We start from the raw sequence: 22,917 nt of genomic DNA on the forward strand, positions 1-22,917 counted from the left end.
GTGCAGAGCTTCTAACCAAGTATTCAAAGTACGGAGCTTTAAAGGTGTTGGAAAATAAACTGATCATCTCTTTTTCCAACATGGGAGGATTAACTTGTGCAGCTACCTCACTCCATCTCCGGGCGTATTCCCTTATGGACTCCTTGTTGTCCTTCTCCATAGCTTGCAAGTTTAACCGATCAGGGCCCACGTCTATATTGAACTTATATTGCCTCATAAAGGCATCCACTAAATCCTTTCATTTTTTAACCTTGGTATTGTCCAACCGCATATACCAAGTGAGGGCAACATTACTCAGACTGTCTTGAAAGAAATGAATCAGCAGTTTCTCATCATCAACCACCTCAGCCATTTTGTTGCAGTATGCTTTGAGATGAGTTATAGGGCATTGAGTTCCCGTATATTTAACAAATTCGGGCACTCTAAAATTTTTGGGAATGACAATGTTGGGCACCAAACACATCTCAACAGCCTTTATAGGATCATATAGGTGAATTCCCTCAAATGCCCTCATCCTTTGCTCTAGGGCAATGAATTTGTTCAGATCATCTTCTTTTACCATCTTGCCTTTTTGATATTCCTTCTCGGTAGAATCAATGGTAAACGACATTCTCGTGGGGGATGATGGTTGAAAATGCATGGCTTGTTGAAAATCAGATGACAACCCATTTGTCCCCAGATTCTGTGGATTGAAAGGATTCACGAGCATAGGTTCAGGCTGAGCTGTAAGTGTTGCTTTTCCGGATTTATCTCTTAAGGCCTGCTCGAGTAGACTAGTAAGCCTTGTGACTTCTTCTTTAAGATTGTCCACCTCTTTTTGATGTTGGGCTTCCAACTGGGCCCTTTTCTTCGTTTTCCATTTGTCTTTTTTCTCAAATGATTATTATATGTAGGTTTCAATGGGGAACCTATATTTCAACCTGTAAATGTAAATCATGCAATTTATGCAAAAATGTTGATTCAATTAAAAATGCGTATGAAATGCGGGCACGCCCTTCACGAGATGACAACCTAATAAGAAGATCCTAATTGTTGAGTGCATCAAGGGGTTAGTCATTATCTAGTTTCAAATGGGTCTCTCGCATGCTCAGTGATCGTCCTTGAAAAGTTTGATATGAGGCTTACAAGTAGTGTGAAGATAGAGGCCTTGAGTAATATCAGTTTGGCATATCAACCACTTCCAAGTAAACAATCAAGCGAGAGTTGGATGGTTTCACGAGTCTTACCCAGGCTAAAGCCATTGGGGTACCGTTACTCCCCCACTTATCCTAGGTTGTAAGGTGTGTGCTTTTAACGTGATGCATGACAATATAAACATGGATGCGTACTAAAGCAGTAAATTTAAGAAAAATAAACAAATAAACACAACATAACAAACATTATAGCAATTGATAAACAAAAGGCAAAGCTTAGTCCATTAGTCCCCAGTGGAGTCGCCATTCTGTCGCACCAGACATCGCGGCGGCCTTAAAAATTTTCATGGAAAAGAACGGATTTTTGGCATCCTGTTCTTTTATGGGGATATTCTTTGTTTAAGGAGTCGCCACCTAGTATTATGGTTACTAGGAACCTCGACTGGTCAGCAGAGATTCTATGGTGCGGGACTGGTTACGCAAAAGGAAAGATATTATCACCCCTTAAACATCCTGCCTGAGGCGGGCTGCATTGTTGGTTTTGTCATAAATTGCTAACATTTTGTTGGTTTATGCTATGATGGTTTGCGTGTAATATTCCTGACTCTGACACCAGTGAATATTTAACTACAAATATTTCCAACTCTGGCGTTGATAAATAGTGCGTAGCTATAAAATAAATTTAAATCCATATTTTTTATTCCTGACTCTGGCGTCAGTGAATAAACAAATCAAATAAATTTATTTTTTTACGCATACACGTTTTTTATGTAACTAAATAAAAGTAAAATACAATAAAATAAAATAAATTTACATCAATATCTTTATTCCTGACTCTGGCGTCAGTGAATAAACCAATAAATTTACTTTATTTTATTTTATTTTTGCATGTATATTTTTTAATTTTTATGTAATTTAAATAAAATACAATGAAATAAATTTGAATCAATATTTTTATTCTGACTCTGGCGTCAATAAATAAAAACAATAAATTCATATTTATTTTTTTATTTATACATACACACATCTTTGTTTTTTATTTTTTTATTTTTATTTTTCTATATGTTTTTTTTATTTTTTATTTTGGGACTGGGCTGACTCGGTTGGGTCACTGGTCTAGACCAGTGACCCGGCTGGGTGGCAGGCGTGCGTTACGCACGCCTGCCCAATGAATTACAATTCACTTGCTACAGTAGCAAGTGAATTATAATTCACTGCTACTGTAGCAGTGAATTAAAATGCAAAGGGAGCGGCGCTTACCTCAGTGTAGGAAACGAAAGGGACGAAGACGATGGTGATGGCGAAGGCGCGCTGGCTGGACAATAACCTTCTGTTTCCCTTTTCGTTTTATTTCTTTCTGATCGTTCTTTGTTTCTCTGTTTCCCCTGGTTCTGTTTCTCTCCGTCTTTGTTCTTCTGCGTGTCTATGTTCTTGTTCTCTCTGTCTCTGGTTTTTTTATTCGTTCCCAGTCTCTCCCTCTCTCTGTTTCCCCAGGTTTTATTCTCTGTTCGGCTCTGTGATCTGCCGATTCTTTCCCCAGTTTTGCTGTTTCGGTTCCTGCTTGTCTTCCACTCCTTCTTTGTTTCCAGTGTTCTTCCTCCTGTCTTTGCTCTGGTTTCTGGGTTGATTTTTTCGTCAGCTCCCCCCTGTTTCTGTTTTTCTCCTCCCTGTTTATGTTTTTCTCCTCCTCTGATTTTCGGCCCCTCCTCCTCTGTTGCTGAGGCCTTTTTCTGGGTTTTGCTTGAGTCTTTATTCCCGGTTTTTTTTGTTCAATTTTCTCTGTTTTTGGGTTCCTTTTTCGGTCCTTTTTTTTTTCGTGCTAGGTTTTCTGCTCCCTTTTATAGAGACCACAGCTTGCCCCTAATCAGTCCTGCCTTTGCAGGACTGTATCTTCCACGAACGAGATCGTGGGCAAGGGACGTGGTCCACGATTGGATCTGTTGCAGATTTTCAGGTCTCCGGTTGAATCGGGATGAAGAAGATCACACGGCTCTCCCACTAGCAACGGCGACGTTTCGGCCAAAAGACACATTTTCACTTTTTGACCCCTGAACTTTGGAAATTCGGCAATTGGACCCCTAAGCAATTAAAAATTTCTGTTAATTTTGCCCTTTTGGATTAATTTCAATTAAATCCCTGAATTATAACACTGTTTACAAAACAGTCCTTAATTTCTGGATTGTTCAATTTAGCCCTTAATTAAATCCTTAACTTTTAATTCTTTCAAAATTGATCAATTAACTCTCAAATTACATCCCCAAACTTCAAATTTTGTTGTCTTAACCCCATTGTCAACTATATTTAATTTTTGTATTATTTGTTCAAAAATTGGATTATGACACATGTAGCCTAAATTTCGGCAGCTATTGATGAATATCACTTCTGAATATTTTTAGTTTTAACGTATGAGAGTGATTCTTGCATTCTTCAGTTCTTGAATGCACTAAAATTGACTTATCGAAGATTAACTGGCTTCGTGGCATCATTCTACTCATTTCAATAGTGTTGGTGCCTTGGAGCAGGTTTTCATTGTGTTACACTTCTATCAGACATATTTCAACCTTCCAAGATCAGATCTCAATTTTAATTGTGAATTGCGTGACCGCAAGGTTCGCATCACTATTAATAGTCATAGGTTATGAGCAAATGGTTGTAGATATATCACCAAGCAATTGGATATTTAGAATCGGGGCATAAAAACCTCATTCAAGAAAAAATATGAGTGAACCTTAGTATTGTAGGATAAATGAACATTAACAAGTCATTATCTATAGGCTGATGTTGCATAAAAAAATTGAACGACTCTCCTCCAAATATTCAGGTTGGGTTCAATGAGTCCAATAAAAAGCCCACTCAATTATTCATTGACATGGCTTGATAGACTATTATTAATCACATGTTATGATCAGGAGTAAATGGTTGTAGCTATATCACTTAGCAGTTAAATATTTGGGATTGGGGTATAAAACCTCATTCAACAAAAATTACGAGTGAAACTTGGTACTATAAGATAAATAAACCTATATAAGTCATTATATATAGGTTAATGTTGCATAAAAAATATTTGATGGCGACTCCTCCTAATATATAAGATGGGTTCAATGAGTCTAATAAAGGCTCACCCAATTATTCATTGGCATGGCTTGATAGACTATTAATAGTCACATGTTATGATCAAGAGTAAATGGTTAGAGATATGTTAATTCACCAAGCAATTGAGATTGACAAATATAACCTAGACTTTAGAATGGATAAGCTTAAATATACTCGTCCATCTAGGGTTAACTCATTGTTACAGACCCATTATCTCCATACATCATTGGTAGATTAGGCATAAAAAACCATTGGGAATGGCAGACAAGTGACAAAAAAACCATTGTTTTATGGCATTATCTTCTATTTAGCACAATTAGTTATTTACTTTAGAACTCTAAAGACTAGTTAGGGTTTCCAATTATTGTTATACTATATGGAGAATCCTTTTCATAAGTTTCAGACCTTTTCTCCCCTTACAACATAAATTATTTTTCCCATTTTGGTGTTCTAAATTGATTGGATGGTGGCATGTTTCCCAAACACTATTCAATATGGTGACATACCAATAAGCATCTTATATGCAATCATGTAAGCCCACAAAACATCATCCAAGTGTAAACTCCAATCTTTTCTACTTGGATTTGATCTCCTAATTCAACACTTTCACTTGTCCACTAGTTTACGAATGATAAGCAGTTGATACCTTGTTGGTTACATGGTACTTTTTTAGCAAAGCATCCACAATTTGTTATAAAGGTGAGTGCCTCGATCACTTATTAGAGCTCTTGACATTCCAAACCTAAAGAATATGTTAAAGTTGATAAAATCTATAACAACTTTAGAATCATTAGTTATTGTGGCTTTAGCTTCCATCCATTTCGAGACATAATCAATAGTAAGCAAAATATGAACATAACTAAAAGATACAGGAAATGGTCCCATAAAACCGATTCCCCCAACATAAAAAACTCATAAATTAATATGGGGGTTTAGTGGGATCTCATTTTGCTTGGATATATTACCTATCTTTTGACAATGACAACATGACTTGAAAAAAACATAAACCATGAAATAAAGATAGCCAGTAAAAACCACATTATAACACTTTCCTCATCATTTACTTACCTCTAAAGTGACCTTTACAAGCATAGGAATGACAAAACGTGAGAATAGAAATAATTTTAATTTTGGAAACACACCTTTTCATCTCACTTGATCTGCACAATGCTTTCTATAAATATAGGTCATCCCACACATAGCATTTGTCATCACTCTTAATCTTATCTTTTGAGCCTTAGACATACTTTCGGGTAACATATTAGTAACCAAGTAATTTATAATATTCATATACCAAGGTAATACAACACTCGTGGGAAAACAATTGCTTGTTAGGAAATGTTTCTTGCAAATAAAGTTCATCCTCCACATGAAATAAATGACTCAAATAATCTACAACAGGATTTCTGTCACTTTTGTCATCTTTGATCTCCAAGTAAAATTCACTTGAGAGAATTATTCATCTTATTAATCTTGGTTTTGCCTCTTTCTTCGTCATCAAATAACAAAAAGTTGCATGATTAGAGTAAACAATGATTTTAGTACCGAGTAAATATGATCAAAATTTTTTCAAAGTAAAAAAAATAGCTAAAAGTTTTTTTCCTAGTAGTAGAATGATTTCTCTATGCATTATTCAATGTTCTTGAAGTATAATAAATGGCATGAGATATTTCTCCAATTCTTTGACCTAAAATAGCACTTACTACATAATCACCTACGTCGTATATTATCTCAAACGAAACTTTCCAGTCGAAACTTTCCAGTCGAGGAATTGGATAACTAGGGTAGAAGTCAATAGTTTCGTCAACTTATCAAATGTCATTTTACATGCCTCATTAAACTTAAAAGTCACATCCTTTTATAGCAACTTGCATAGAGGAAATGCTATTTTGGAGAAGTCTTTGATGAATCTTTGATAAAAAAAAACCTGCATGTCCAAAAAAAGAACGAACTTCTTGCACACTAGCGGAATAAGGTAAAGATTGAAATAAATTTTAGCCTTATCTACCTGAATTCCCTTAAATGAAACAATGATACAGTTCAAGTTCAACCTTGGATTCCTTATAGTACGCATTCAGTTATGTGTTTGAGATTGGTTGTTGATACATTTCAGTATATGGAGCCTTGAGTTTTTCATGATGGGTTCGGCCCAATTCTTTTGGTGGGTAATTTAGCCAGATAAGGACATGATGCAAACCATGTGGTCACACAACCCACAATAAAGATTGAGATCTGATCTTGAAAAGCGAAACTAGGTCTGATAAGAGTGTGACATAATGGAAACCTACCCTAAGACACCAACACTATTGAAATAAATTAAAATGACATCACAAAGCCAGTTAATCTTCGATAAGTCATATTCAGTTTATTCAAGAACTGAAGAATGCGAGAATAACTCTCACACGTTAAAACTGAAAAATTCAGAAGTAATATTCATCAATAACTACCGAAATTTTGGTTACATGAGTTAAAATAGTTCTTGAAAAATTAACCCTAACTGATCTACCATTGTGGGCTGAACTGACCCACATACAAAACTGACCTAAAAACCATAAACTAAAAAGCCCATAACCTGATCTAAACAAGCCTTGGATCCTAGTTGAAAACAAGGTATTAATTAAGCCCAAACAAGCCTTGGGCTGTAGCTAACAAAATAAAATAAAGCCCTTAATATTAAATCCATCTTCTACCATGAGAAGAAGAGAAGGAAATAAAATATTGCAGAACTAATTCAATGCTTATTTATAGCCTTCCATGCAGCCCATTAATCCTTGAAACAAAAGGAAAAAAGGTAGTCACCCATGTTGTTTCCAAGTTATAGTATGATTCTTTTGTTTCCTTTGCTTTCCTCACCTTATGGCCCAAACAAGGTTGTATTGGGCCCCTCTTGCACATGGATAAGATGTACTAGGGCCTCCTCTTGATACTCCAATGGACCCTTCAATTCTGATATGGTCGAAACCTTCAAAACCAATGCATTCATTGCCCTTTTCAATGCCTTTGTCTTGGACCATTTAGAACATATAATGAGTCCTTTCTGGTGCTTCTAGACTGGTCCACATCATCCCCTCTCTCCTCAAAAGGATTCGACCTCGAATCAAAACCTATGTCAAACAACGTAAGATCAATAATATTAAAGATATCACTAACACCATACTCAATTAAAAGATCAATTTTGTATTTGTTGTCTTTGATCCTCTCTAAAACCTAAAATGGACCATCACCATGAGACTGTAATTTTGATTTCCTTTGGTTAGGAAATCGTTCCTTACGCATGTGCACCCGAACCCAATCATCAGGTTGGAAAACAACCTATTTGCGTCCTTTAAGAAGTGTACAAATTGTTCTTTTTCTCTATTTGCAGTCGAAGTCCCTCATGGAGGATTGACCGAACGGATTTGTTATCCAATCAACGAGGTAAGAGATATTGATCTCGCAATATTTCTACTATTCTGCATTTTCAGTTCTGGAACTATAGAGAAGTGGTGAAATTGCAGCATATTGCATGGATTTTCTTCATGATTTCTGTTATGGCTGTCATAGACATGAAGGCCTTTGCCATATGTGAAGATTAAATCACAGTTCTTTGGAAAAGTTTCATTTTTCTTGCTAGTTTCAGAGTGGTTTGTCGTAGCTTGATCTCCTTTGTTCACCGTTGGATCGTTACCATATTTGAGTATGTTGTTCTCCGGCACCTACTTTACGTCTTGAAAGAACGGATTTTTGTTACAATCAGTGTGCTGGGAGATATTGGCCTCGTAATTCTGTTATTTCTGAGCTTAGGTTGCTTCTTGGACTCAGTTTATCTTTTTAGAATTTTGCTCTCTCTAATATTTGTATGCTACCATAATGTCTCTATGTTCTTCTGTGGAAAATGTTCCAATGGTTAGCTCTCACATTGAACAACACAATCAAGTTAAGTCTGGACATACATTAAGATTAGAACTGCAAGATATGTTGAATAGCCATGGGATGAGAATTTCTCAGTTTCAAGCTGATTCTGATGCTAGTATAGAGAAACACTCTACTGCCCAAGCTTCTAATGTTGTTCCAGAAATGAACCATGTGTTGGGTTCTAAAATTGATGAGGTGAAGGTAGGGTCTCATCAACAAGAACAACTAAAACCTAGACCCAAATTGAATTTTTTAAATGCTTTGAAGGGTTCTAATGTTGATGACAATGAGGGTAGCAAGACCCTTGACGTTAGTTCAGTCCGTAATCTGCACTTTGCTCCCCCTACTATGACTGATGGTCGTGTGACAGTAGCTCCTCCACTTGATGTGTTTGAAGATGGCTGTGAATTTTGGAAATCCACCCTAGTTGGTCATTTTGTGGGGCAGAAATTACTGTATCCCGTGGTTAATTCTATTGCCAAAAGAATATGGAGCTCCTACGGTCTATCAGAAGTTTTGTCTTCGGATAATGGCTTCTTCATCTTCACCTTTGATTCGGTTGATCATGCCACTAATGTGTTGGAAAGAGCCCCATGGCACATGGCAAACAGGCCTTTGGTGCTAAAACGTTGGCAACCGAACATGCAATTTTTGAAAGATGATTTGGCAAGAGTTCTGGTATGGGTTAGGTTGTATAATGTCCCTCTCGAGTATTGGACTATTAAGGGGTTGAGCTGTGTAGCGAGTGCTATTGGAGTCCCCCTTCATGCGGATCATACGACATTGTTGCGTAAAAGGCTTAGTTACGCAAGAGTTTGCGTTGAGATAGATGCTTCGAAGACGTTGGTTAAGGAATATGATCTTCGCTGTCTAAATGGGTTATTCATAACAATTTCAGCTGAATACGAATGGATACCGTCGAAGTGCAGTAATTGCAATGTCTTTGGACACACCACAGCGCTATGTGCTACTAATAACATTGATAATCTTAAAGTGGTGGCAGAGGGTAAGAGGAATCTAGGAGCTATGAACTCTAAATCTGCGGATAACAAGCCGAATTAGTTTCAGTGGCAGGTAGTTGGTAAACGAAACAAGGGTTCTGTGAGTGGGGAGAATGCTCCCTTGGCATCTAAAGTGGGTAATTGTAATGAGAATGGTTGTTCAACATCTGGTATACATATGCCTGATTGTAATATGAATGATCATGCGACATCAGATGTGTGCAATGCTGGTTGTCATGAAGATGAAAATCCTTCCTCTCCTCTTGTCTTGAAGAGTTTACGAGAAGACATGAAACAGGAGCCAGGGGCTGCAAGTACTGCTTTAGATCAAGATATGGACGCAATGGGAGGTGATACAGATGGGGAACCAACCGATATCATGACAACCCCTCAAACCCTGAATTCCACCGAAAGGGAAACTATTAATCAGTTAGCTATTAAGGCTAGAGACTCTCTAGAGAAAAAGAAAAGGGGTTCAAAAGCCTCTTCAAAGAAGAATCAGAAATCTGGCTCCTCTCCAGGAGGCACGTCAAGGTAATCTTTGTGTTGCTGTTTGTACTCCTCTCTATTTTCCTATGATTATTGGATGTTGGAATATTAGAGGTTTGAATGATCCTATAAAGCATTCAGAATTGCGTCGACTCATCCATCAAGAGAGGATAGCTTTTTTTGGTTTGGTTGAAACTCGAGTTAAAGACAAGAATAAAGATAATGTTTCTAAACTTCTTCTGCATTCTTGGTCCTTCTTGTATAATTATGATTTCTCTTGTTGTGGTCGTATTTGGGTTTGTTGGAATGCTGATACGGTGAAGGTGGATGTTGTTGGAATGTCAGACCAGGCTATTCATGTTTCTGTCACTATATTAGCTACCAAAATCAGTTTCAATACTTCAATTATTTATGGAGACAATAATGCTTCCTTACGTGAGGCATTATGGTCTGATATAGTGAGTCGTAGTGATGGATGGGAGTCAACCCCGTGGATTCTTATGGGTGACTTTAATGCTATCCGCAACCAGTCGGACAGGTTAGGAGGGTCTACTACGTGGGCTGGTACTATGGACAGATTGGATACATGTATTCGAGAAGCGAAAGTAGATGATCTTCGGTATTCAGGTATGCATTATACTTGGTCGAACCAATGTCCCGAGAATCTGATTATGCGGAAACTAGATAGAGTGCTTGTCAATGAGAAGTGGAATCTGAACTTTCCATTATCGGAAGCGAGATTTTTGCCTTCGGGTATGTCAGACCATTCTCCCATGGTTGTAAAGGTTATTGGCAATGATCAGAACATAAAGAAACCATTCAGATTCTTTGATATGTGGATGGATCATGACGAGTTCATGCCCTTGGTGAAGAAGGTATGGGATCAGAATTCGGGGGGTTGTCCAATGTATCAGCTGTGTTGCAAACTAAGAAAGTTAAAGTAGGAATTGAAACTTTTCAATATGGCTCACTTCTCCAACATTTCAGATAGAGTTAAAGATGCAAAAAACGAAATGGATAAGGCTCAACAGGCTCTGCATACAGCGCATGACAATCCAATTTTGTGCATGCGAGAAAGGGATGCTGTTTGTAAATACACTTCTACCGTCAGGGCTGAAGAGAGTTTTTTCAAACAAAAGGCAAGGATACAATGGCTTAGCTTGGGGGATCAGAATACTAGCTACTTTCACAAATCAGTAAATGGAAGACAGAATAGAAATAAGCTTCTATCACTTACAAGGGAGGATGGAGAGGTTGTCGAAGGACACGAGGCAGTCAAATCAGAAGTAATTGCATACTTCCATCGTGTGTTAGGAGTGGATCAGATGCCTAGGGTTCTGAGCGAGGAAGTGATGGACTCGGCAATTAACTTGAAACTGTCTTCAACGCAACAACATCTACTCGCACAAGATGTAACAAGGGAGGAGATTAAGCATGCTATGTTTAGTTTGAAGAACAACAAAGCCCCTGGTCCGGATGGCTTTAACGCAGGTTTCTTCAAAAGAATGTGGCACATAGTCGGGGAAGATGTAATCAACGCTGTTAGATCCTTCTTTCAGACTCGTAGAATGCTTAAAGAAATGAATGCTACATCCATTTCCCTTATTCCTAAAGTTGCTAATCCTACAAGGTTGACAGATTTTCGTCCTATATCTTGCTGCAATACAGTGTACAAATGCATCGCTAAGATTCTAGCTGGGAGAATCAAAGTTGTTTTGCCATCCTTAGTTGGTCCATATCAGACTGCTTTTATCTCAGGACGGAGAATCAGTGATAACATTCTTTTGTCTCAGGAACTAATGAAAGGCTATCATAAATCTACGGGACCTGCTCGTTGTGCTATGAAAGTTGATCTGATGAAGGCTTATGACTCGGTGCGGTGGGATTTCGTTGACGCCATGTTAATAAAAATGGGATTCCCTAGAACAGTCATTGATTGGATCATGGTTTGTGTTACATCATGTCAATTCTCTATCAACGTCAATTGTGAGCTTGCAGGTTACTTTCAAGGGGGAAGATGGCTGAGACAAGGGGATCCATTGTCCCCATATTTGTTTGTCCTATGTATGGAAATCCTTTCGGGGCTATTCTGCAAGATGAGTGCCTACCAAGAATTCAAGTTCCACTGGAGATGCAAGAAGGACAAAATTTCTCATCTTTGTTTTGCTGACGACTTGATGATTTTTAGCAACGGGGATGTAAACTCAATTCGTATGATCAGAACTGTGCTCACAAAGTTTCAAGACCTATCAGGTCTGCGGTGTGTTAAATGCTGAGAAGGAGCAAATTATTCATATTCTTGGGTTTAGAGAGGGGGAGCTCCCTATGAAATATTTGGGAGTACCTCTTCTCTCATCCAGACTAAAGGCTGTTTATTGTAAGGGCCTCGTGGATCGAATCACCTCTAAAGTTCGACATTGGACTTGTAGAACACTCTCGTATACAGGACGGGTACAACTGATTAATTCAGTTTTATTTTCCATACAAGTCTATTGGGCATCTCTCTTTCTCTTACCTGGGCAAGTAATTAAAAATGTGGAGCAAATTATGAAATCCTTTCTTTGGTCAGGTTCAGATATGAGAACTACTGGGGCTAAAGTGGCTTGGGATCAGGTATGTCTTCCAAAAAAGGAGGGGGGGCTAGGAATAAAACGGATAACAGAATGGAACAAGATTGCTTTGTTGAAACACATTTGGAACCTGTGCAATGACTCAGATAGCTCAATATGGTCTACTTGGATCAGATCCAATCTGTTGCGAGGTAGGAATTTCTGGACAATCAAGATGCCACAGGATTGCTCTTAGGCTTGGGGAAAGATTCTAAAGCTCAGATCCTTAGCATGGCCGAAGATGAAGTACATCATAGGAGATGGAATGAAAACCTCTCTATGGTTTGACAATTGGCATCCTCACAGCCCACTCGCGGATTCTTACGGGGAAAGATTCATCTATGATTCAGGTATGGCCAAGAACGCGAAGGTGAATGTGCTAATTCATAACTCAGAATGGAAAACTCCTACCACCCAAGCTATTGGCTGGCACCCCATTATAGAAGCTATTCCTTCCAATTCTAATCCTAAGATGGGGCAAAAGGATGAGATAGTTTGGTTGGATTCGCCAAATCACAGATTCTCGATCAAAGTAGCTTGGGAACAACTAAGACGTCATCGTCAGATGGTTGAATGGCATGACATTGTGTGGTTCAAGAATGCTGTTCCAAGACATTCATTTCTTCTATGGATGGCTGTCCAACAGAAACTCACAACTCAAGATAAACTTCATCGGTTTGGTATACATGGTCCCAATAGATGCTCGCTCTGTCTCCACAACAATGAGGATCACAACCACTTGTTCTTTGAATGCTCCTATACTAAAGTGATCTGGTGGGATGTTTGTGACAGATGCGACATTCCAAGAATGACAAAAGGCTGGGATGAATGGATTCGATGGGCCACTGTCTCTTGGCATGGCAAGAGTTTCGTCAATTTTTCTCGTAAACTGAGTTTTGCAGCTACAGTGTATCATGTATGGCAAGAACGGAATGCAAGGATCTTTGCTGGAATGTCTAGAACTTCGAATTTGGTCTTTAATCAAATCGAATGTATCATTCGTGATAAGCTTGATTTGATGAGGAATGTCGCACCAACAAATGAAAACAAAAGGATCCAACGAGCTTGGAGGGTGAATACCATAGATTCTTAATTTGTTAGTTAGCTGGTTGTATTGGTTTCCCTAACAAATCTAGTGAGGTTTCAGTTTTATGGTCGGTGGCTAGCCTGTAGCCATATGTTGTTTTATGTTTCTGTTATCATTGTAAATCTGGGGTATGCCCCTTATAATGTTTGTATCTTCTTCTTTTAATACATATGTCAACTTACCAAAAAAAAAGAAGTCCCTCATGGAGTTGTCTCACCATCTTTTGTCTTCTTTTCACCATCTAAACTGACATTTTCTTCAAAAGGTACAGGAATTAAGTCCATATGAGTTAGTGGATGAAACCCATAAACATTTTCAAAAGGAGAAAAGTTAGTAGTCGAATGCACAGTTCTACTATAAGCAAACTCAACAAAAGGCAAACATTTTTCCCAACTTTTCAGATTCTTTTGAATTACAACACGCAAAAGTTGGGATAATGTTCTATTTAGTACCTCAATTTGTCTGTCTATTTAAGGATGATATGTTGTCAAAAATAAAAGTTTGGTTCCCAACTTTCCCCATAAAGTCTTCCAAAAGTAGCTAAGGAACTTAACCTTACAATCTGACACTATACTCCTAGAAATGTCATGCAAACATACAATCTCCCTAAATATCAAGTCTACAATATGAGATGCATCATCTATTTTATGACATATAATGAAATGCGTCATCTTAGAAAACTTATCAACCACAACAAAAATAGAATCTCTACCTTTCTTTTACCTAGGTAAACCTAAAACAAAGTCCATAGAGATATCTACCCAAGGTTCAGTAGACACATGCAATAGTATATACAGTCAAGGTTTTCGCAACTCCAAAGTGACCTATTATACAACGCTCATGTGCTTCACGAACAAGCAATTCACACAAAAAACTAGCAGGAACACACAATCTATTATCTTTGAACAAGTAACCATCCATCAAATATTATGGAACATACTTGTGTGAAAGTACAACAGCTGATCAGAACGGTGCTCACAAAGTTTCAAGACCTATCAGGTCTGTATCCAAATCCAAACAAAAGTGACATCTTCTTGAGCAGTGTGTTAAATGTTGAGAAGGAGCAAATTATTCATATTCTTGGGTTTAGAGAGGGGGAGCTCCCTATGAAATATTTGGGAGTACCTCTTCTCTCATCCAGACTAAAGGCTGTTTATTGTAAGGGCCTCGTGGATCGAATCACCTCTAAAGTTCGACATTGGACTTGTCGAACACTCTCGTATGCAGGACGGGTACAACTGATTAATTCAGTCTTATTTCCCATACAAGTCTATTGGGCATCTCTCTTTCTCTTACCTGGGCAAGTAACTAAAAATGTGGAGCAAATTATGAAATCCTTTCTTTGGTCAGGTTCAGATATGAGAACTACTGGGGCTAAAGTGGCTTGGGATCAGGTATGTCTTCCAAAAAAGGAGGGGGGGCTAGGAATAAAACGGATAACAGAATGGAACAAGATTGCTTTGTTGAAACACATTTGGAACCTGTGCAATGACTCAGATGGCTCAATATGGTCTACTTGGATCAGATCCAATCTGTTGCGAGGTAGGAATTTCTGGACAATCAAGACATCACAGAATTGCTCTTGGGCTTGGGGAAAGATTCTAAAGCTGAGATCCTTAGCATGGCCGAAGATGAAGTACATCATAGGAGATGGAATGACAACCTCTCTATGGTTTGACAATTGGCATCCTCACAGCCCACTCGCGGATTCTTACGGGGAAAGATTCATCTATGATTCAGGTATGGCCAAGAACGCGAAGGTGAATGTGCTAATTCATAACTCAGAATGGAAAACTCCTACCACCCAAGCTATTGGCTGGCACTCCTTTATAGAAGCTATTCCTTCCAATTCTAATCCTAAAATGGGGCAAAAGGATGAGATAGTTTGGTTGGATTCACCAAATCACAGATTCTCGATCAAAGTAGCTTGGGAACAACTAAGACGTCATCGTCAGATGGTTGAGTGGCATGACATTGTGTGGTTCAAGAATGCTGTTCCAAGACATTCATTTCTTCTATGGATGGCTGTCCAACAGAAACTCACAACTCAAGATAAACTTCATCGGTTTGGTATACATGGTCCCAATAGATGCTCGCTCTGTCTCCACAACAATGAGGATCACAACCACTTATTCTTTGAATGCTCCTATACTAAAGCGATCTGGTGGGATGTTTGTGACAGATGCGACATTCCAAGAATGACAAAAGGCTGGGATGAATGGATTCGATGGGCCACTGTCTCTTGGCATGGCAAGAGTTTCGTCAATTTTTCTCGTAAACTGAGTTTTGTAGCTACAGTGTATCATGTATGGCAAGAACGGAATGCAAGGATCTTTGCTGGAATGTCTAGAACTTCGAATTTGGTCTTTAATCAAATCGAATGTATCATTCGTGATAAGCTTGATTTGATAAGGAATGTCGCACCAACAAATGAAAACAAAAGGATCCAACGAGCTTGGAGGGTGAATACCATAGATTCTTAATTTGTTAGTTAGCTGGTTGTATTGGTTCCCTAACGAATCCAGTGAGGTTTCAGTGTTTTGGTCGGTGGCTAGCTTGTAGCCATCTGTTGTTTTATGTTTCTATTATCATTGTAAATCTGGGGTATGCCCCTTATAATGTTTGTATCTTTTTCTTTTAATACATACGTCAACTTACCAAAAAAAAAAGAAAGTACAACAGCTAACTATCTAGTATTCATTGTCAAAATCATTATTATACAATTCCTTCACATATTTAAACCCTAACAATCTAGTATTCATGGTGTGTAAAAGAACATACTTGCGTGAAAGTACAACAGCTATTACGTTCTCTTTGACTTCCATTATCTATAATTAAACTACACACCTTGTTTTGTACATAGCAACGTGTGTGGAAGATGTTCTTTCATTGTTGATTAGTTTCATCTTCCTTGACCTAAACTTGAGTGTTTGCCTTATAACCAAGGACTCTTCAATCGGTAATGCTAACTCATCCCTAATGCGAACCTCGTGATCACGTGGTCACGCAACCCATAATCAAGATTGAGATCTGATCCCGAAAATCCGAAATAGGTCTGATAGGAGTGTAACATAATGGAAACCTGTCCCAAGGCATCAACACTATTGGATTGAGTAGAATGACGCCACGAAACCAGTTAATCTTCGATAAGTTAGATTCAGTTCGTTCAAGAACTGAAGAATGTAAGAATCACTCTCACAAGTTAAAACTGAAAAAAATTCAGAAGTAATTATCATCAAAAGCTGCCGAAATTTTAGCTTACATGAGTTTAAATAGTTATTGAAAAGTTAACCCTAATGGACCTCTTATGTGGACTTAAATGAGGTCCACTTAAAACTGACCCAAAACCCTAAACTGAAAAGCCCATAACTTAATCCAAACAAGCCTTGGATCCTAACTGAAAACAAAGTATTAATTAAGCCCAAACAAACCTTGGGCTGTAGCTAACAAAATAAAACAAAATCCATAATATTAAATCCATGTTCTGTCTTGAGAAGAAGAGAAGGAAGTAAAATATTACAGAACTTATTCAAGGCTAATTTGTAGCCTTTCATGCAACCCCTTAATCCTAGAAACAAAGGGAAAGGTAGCCACCCATGTTGTTTCCAAGTTGTAGAAGGATTGTTTTGTTTCCTTTGTTATCCTCACCTTATGGCCCAAATAAGGTTATGTTGGACCTCTCTTGCACATGGATAAGATGTACTAGGGTCTCCTCTTGATTCTTTAATGGACCTTTCAATTCTGACTTGGTTGAAACATTCAAAACCAATGCATTCAATGCCTCTTTCAATGCCTTTGTCTTGGACCGAGTCATTAGACCATTTGGAACATGTAATGGGTCCTTGCTGGTGTTTTTGGGCTCGTCCACATCATTCCCCATCACTATCCTCTAATAGTGGCATGCCTTCACAATCAGATCTATCACTTTCAGATTCAATATCATCATTATCTCTAATCATCATGATTCTCTTGTTTGGATACTCTGAAGCATAATGTCTATATCCCTGAAACCTGAAACATTTAGCATCACAAGTACGTTTAGGTTGAGTTTCAAATTTACTTTTGGCAGTAGTAGGGAAATCAATTTAGCCTTTTGTGGTTCAGTTTTGGAAGGAACACCATCTCTAATCAACCCATTAAAAAATCTAGCCATGGTGGCTTATCTATCCTCAACAATATTGGCCCAAATCATTGCTATCTCCATCTCTTTGTGATAGTCATCTGCTAACTTATAAAATTGATTCAGACGTTGGAGCGTCAGATATAAGTATCTGTAATAGTGGTTTGGCATAAATTGTCTCCTCATTAAGACTTTGATCTCCCCCCAAGTCTGAATGGTTCGCTCCCTATTTTGTTTTTGGTAAGTTGACGTATGTATTAAAAGAAGAAGATATAAATATTATAAGGGGCATACCCCAGATTTACAATGATAACAGAAACATAAAACAACAGATGGCTACAGTCTAGCCACCGACCATAAAACTGAAACCTCACTAGATTTGTTAGGGAAACCAATACAACCAGCTAACTAACAAATTAAGAATCTATGGTATTCACCCTCCAAGCTCGTTGGATCCTTTTGTTTTCATTTGTTGGTATGACATTCCTCATCAAATCAAGCTTATCACGAATGATACATTCGATTTAATTAAAGACCAAATTCGAAGTTCTAGACATTCCAGCAAAGATCCTTGCATTCCGTTCTTGCCATACATGATACACTGTAGCTGCAAAACTCAGTTTACGAGAAAAATTGACGAAACTCTTGCCATGCCAAGAGACAGTGGCCCATCGAATCCATTCATCCCTCATCCCGGCCTTTTTTCATTCTTGGAATGTCGCATCTGTCACAAACATCCCACCAGATCGCTTTAGTATAGGAGCATTCAAAGAACAAGTGGTTGTGATCCTCGTTGTTGCGGAGACAGAGTGAGCATCTATTGGGATCATGTATACCAAACCGATGAAGTTTATCTTGAGTTGTGAGTTTCTGTTGGACACCCATCCATAGAAGAAATGAATGTCTTGGAACAGCATTCTTGAACCACACAATGTCATGCCATTCAACCATCTGACGATGACGTCTTAGTTGTTCCCAAGCTATTTGATCGAGAATCTGTGATTTGGCGAATCCAACCAAACTATCTCATCCTTTTGCCCCATCTTAGGATTAGAATTGGAAGGGATAGCTTCTATAATGGGGTGGCAGCTAATAGGTTGGGTGGTAGGAGTTTTTCATTCTGAGTTATGAATTAGCACATTCACCTTCGCGTTCTTGGCCATACCTGAATCATAGATGAATCTTTCCCCGTAAGAATCCGCGAGTGGGCGGTGAGGATGCCAATTGTCAAATCTGTCAACCTTGTAGGATTAGCAACTTTAGGAATAAGGGAAATGGATGTAGCATTCATTTCTTTAAGCATTCTACGAGTCTGAAAGAAGGATCTAACAGCGTTGATTACATCTTCCCCAACTATGTGCCACATTCTTTTAAAGAAACCTGCGTTAAAGCCATCCGGACCAGGGGTATTGGTTTATAATCAAAATAAGCAAAAACTTACTCTAAGGTATGTCATCATTATTGGGAATGTTTTTCTAATTTTTGTGGTTTGATGATGTGGGGACTACCTTTACTAGAATGTCAACTTCTTTACCACTTCTTAAGCTAATTGCACTTGTATTTTTCTCTTGGATTTACTACTGATTGAAAGGGTAACTTCCTTGAAATTTATGCCTCTATTCAACTAATTATTGTTACCATTTAGCCTATCTGATTACCTAAACTATGAATATTGTACCTTGCCTTTTGCTGAAATTATTTTCTTCTATTGAAATTGCAAAGTATTGGTGGTAATATACTTAACAATATCTTTTAAAGATATACTAGAATTAGAAGTTTAGGTCGGTTGTTGTCTAGTGGTTATGGCTGCTTATATTACTGGTAACTTTGGCGGTTTTAAGTCGTGGGTTGGTTTACTTGTGGATTTCCATAAGATTAGGGTGATCTCTCCATCCCATGTTGTACATGCTCAAATATAGATCATACTTCTTTTTCAGTTGTACGAAAAAAGCACTTGTCGTGTTCACTTGCTCAATGGGCTCTTCTTGAAAAGTTAGGCTCATATCAGTTGGATGCTCTTATATCGAACAAATCCCACAAGTATTTGATGTTTTCATTTTACCTACAGCCATTTGACGAACAAGAGAATTTAAACTTGCAACTTGTTGTTTAAGGGAGGAAATATTTACCTCACTTAACATGCTTAGATGAAGGTTCAACCCAGTGCCAAATCAAGTTTCTTGCACCCTTATAAGTTTTATCCATAAAAAAATCCTCCACTAACAGCATCAATAATGCTCCTATTAGTAGGTAGAAGGCCTTCATAGAAATACTAGATAAGTAGCTGCTCATCAATAATGCTCCTATTAGTAGGTAGAAGCTTGCACACAATTTCTTGAACCATTCCCAATATTTGTGTAGGGACTCTTCATTGTGCTGCCTTATGCCATAAATTTCTTTTTGAATGTTAATTGCCCTTGAAGATGGGAAATACTTCTCTAAAAACAACCTCTTTATCTCATTCCATGTGGTAATAATTCCAAAGGGTAAATGATGCGAACCTCGTGATCACACGATCACGCAAAGACATAAATTCTCGAAAAGCCAAGTAAATCAGGTTTAATAGGAGTGTGACACAAAGATAACTTGTACCTGACACTATTGGAAACGGAGACACCCACTCAACGAATATTGATTCGCGAACGAGAAGTATAAGGATGACGCCACGAAGACAATTGTTCTTCGATAAGTTGTTTTTCAGTTCTTTAGAGAACCATGGACAGAAGATTATCTCACCAACACACACACAAAGTGCGGCAAACAAGAAGTTTTATTAATCTGAATTGTCTAACTTACATGTCTGGTTATGCCTTTATTTATACTCACTCTAGACTTAAATAAACCCTAATAGACCCCCCCTTTAGGTGGACTTATATGAAGCCCACTTACAATTGATCCAAATAAGTAATAATAACCCAAAGACTAAGAAGAAAATAATTCAAATAATACAAATCCGAAAATTACCATCCTAAATATGCTAGAATCAGATTTGTCACCATTAAGAAGTCCCAAATAGTCTAGGAAATCTGATATGAAGGTAGAATTTATTCTGAAGTCTTCTTTCCTTTTGTAGTTAGGATGAATAAGGAATCCTTGTAAGAAAAGGATTCTGAACATTTATGAATCCTTGCCACACATGGAAACTATGTTGCAGCCCATTAAAGATCTTTGGAGAATTAGGAGATTCCCAAAATAAGCTGCCACTTCCTTTTAGGAAAAGAATCGTAGCCAAATAGGAAGTCTACAAGTCAAAAGAAAGTAAATAATAAAATTCGTACAGCCTCTGTTGACCTATATTTCGATGTCTTACCGAACTCCAATTGACCTGAAATTTTAAACCAATATAGGACAACATGTCAGGAGACTCCACATAACATTTCAGCTCGATCCAACGGTCGGATTGAGAATTATGACTGTTGCTATAAACCTGGATAGGTGCACTTTTTACGTCAAAATCCGAATTTGACCTTATCTGAATCGTATCACAATCCTTTGCCCAATCCTTCATAGAAAACAAAAAGGCTCTTAATTTAATTTAACCTTCAATCACTCCCATGGATTTCATACTCCATATCACATGAAAATCCTTTAGATGTTTATGAAGATCTTCATTTGCAAGGCCATGAAAAGTGGGCAAGATATGTATATTCTAGACTTTAATTTAAAAGTAATAACAACATCTAAAGCGGGGAATGTTTTGCATAAAGGTTGTTGATTTAAATCAGGGGCATCAAGCTCTTTGAATGTTCAAATCACAACCATGACTTCCTCATGTTCTAAATCATAATTGTTAGTGAATGGATTGTTTTCTTCAGGATTTCTCTAAGCATCTCTCTTTAACCTATGCATGGTTCTCTCTATTTCTGGATCACACTGCAAATAACCTTGATTAGAATTGGAAGATCAAGTCACAATCATAAACTATCAAAGAAACTCTAATATAATAATAAAAACAACCAGGAAAAATCTAAAGTGATGAAAATAAATAAAAATTCGACCACAATTACAAAAAACATAAAAAATAAAAATCCAAAAAATAAAGGAAAATAACAAAATTGGCCAAATTGAGGCCCTAGAACAATATTTTTGATACCTAAAATTCTAACAGTCCGTGTAGCCTTCAGAAACTCCTGTAAAAATCTAAGTTCAATCCAACAGTTGGATCAAGATTGATGGCTTTTTTATGCCATCGTTCTAGTCTAGAGCGACTAGGGAGCGATCAGACCTCCTCTTAGACCTAAACCTATCCTTCTAGTCCATAAATTTTTCTATGACGGATCCATACCTGGTTGTGGTAGATCCACACCTGACCTGTTTTCTCAAACCCAACCATGTAAAAAAACAATAGAGTTTGTCCTAGAAATAGTGGGGATAATAATATAAAGGATTAACTAGTCTTGCTAGAACGTGTTTAGCTTAAGAAAACTAAACTACTATAATGTGAAGGCCTGGTTCTATTGAGATATTATGAATTTTGCCGAAGTCGACGCTAACCATGTGATCGCGCGATCACACAACCCACAAGCAAAGACACCAATTCCTAGAAAGCCAAGTAAATCAGGTTTTATAGGAGTGGACACAAAGATAATTTGTACCTAGGCACCAACACTATTGGAAACAGAAATGCCCACCCAACGAACATTGATTCGCGAACGAGAAGTATAAGGATGACGCCACGTAGTTAGTTGTTCTTCGATAAGTTATTTTTCAATTCTCAATCCAACCGTTGGATCGGGCTGAAAGTTTACATGGAGTCTTCTGACATGTTTTCCTACATTGGGTTAAAATTTCATGTCAATCAGAGTTTAGGAAGGCATCGACACATGGGTCAACAGAGGCTGTATGAATTTTGTTATTTACTTCCTTTTTGACTTGTGGACTTCCAATTTGGCTAGGATTCTTTTCCTAAAAGGATGTGGCAGCTTATTTGGGAATCTCTTAATTCTCCAAAGATCCAATTTCTTTCAAGGAGAAGAAATATAATAGGACAAAAGTGATACGATTCAGGCAAGGTCAAATTCGGATTATGACGTAAAAAAGGCGCCTATCCAGTTTTACAACAACAGTTATAATTCTCAATCCAATAGTTGGATTGAGTTGAAATTTTACGTGGAGTCTCCTGACATGTTTTTCTACCTTGGGATAAACTTTCAAGTCAATTGGAGTTCAGGAAGGCATCAAAACAGGTGTCAACATAGGTTGTATGAATTTTATTATTTGTTTCCTTTTAACTTATGGACTTCCTATTTAGCTAGGATTCTTTTTCTAAAAGGATGTGACATCTTATTTTGGGAATCTTCTATTTGTACAAAAATCTTTAATGGGCTGCAACATAGTTTCCAAGTGTTTTAGAATACTTTTCTTATAAGGATTCCTCATTCATCCTTGCTACAAAAAAAGAAAAGAAGATTTCAGAATTAATTTTACCTTCAAATTTGATTCTCCTAACTTATATGGGACTTCTAAAGGGCAATAAATCTGATCCTATTAT

Source organism: Populus nigra, chromosome 6, assembly GCF_951802175.1.
Source record: "Populus nigra chromosome 6, ddPopNigr1.1, whole genome shotgun sequence".
NCBI classification, from domain to species: domain Eukaryota; kingdom Viridiplantae; phylum Streptophyta; class Magnoliopsida; order Malpighiales; family Salicaceae; genus Populus; species Populus nigra.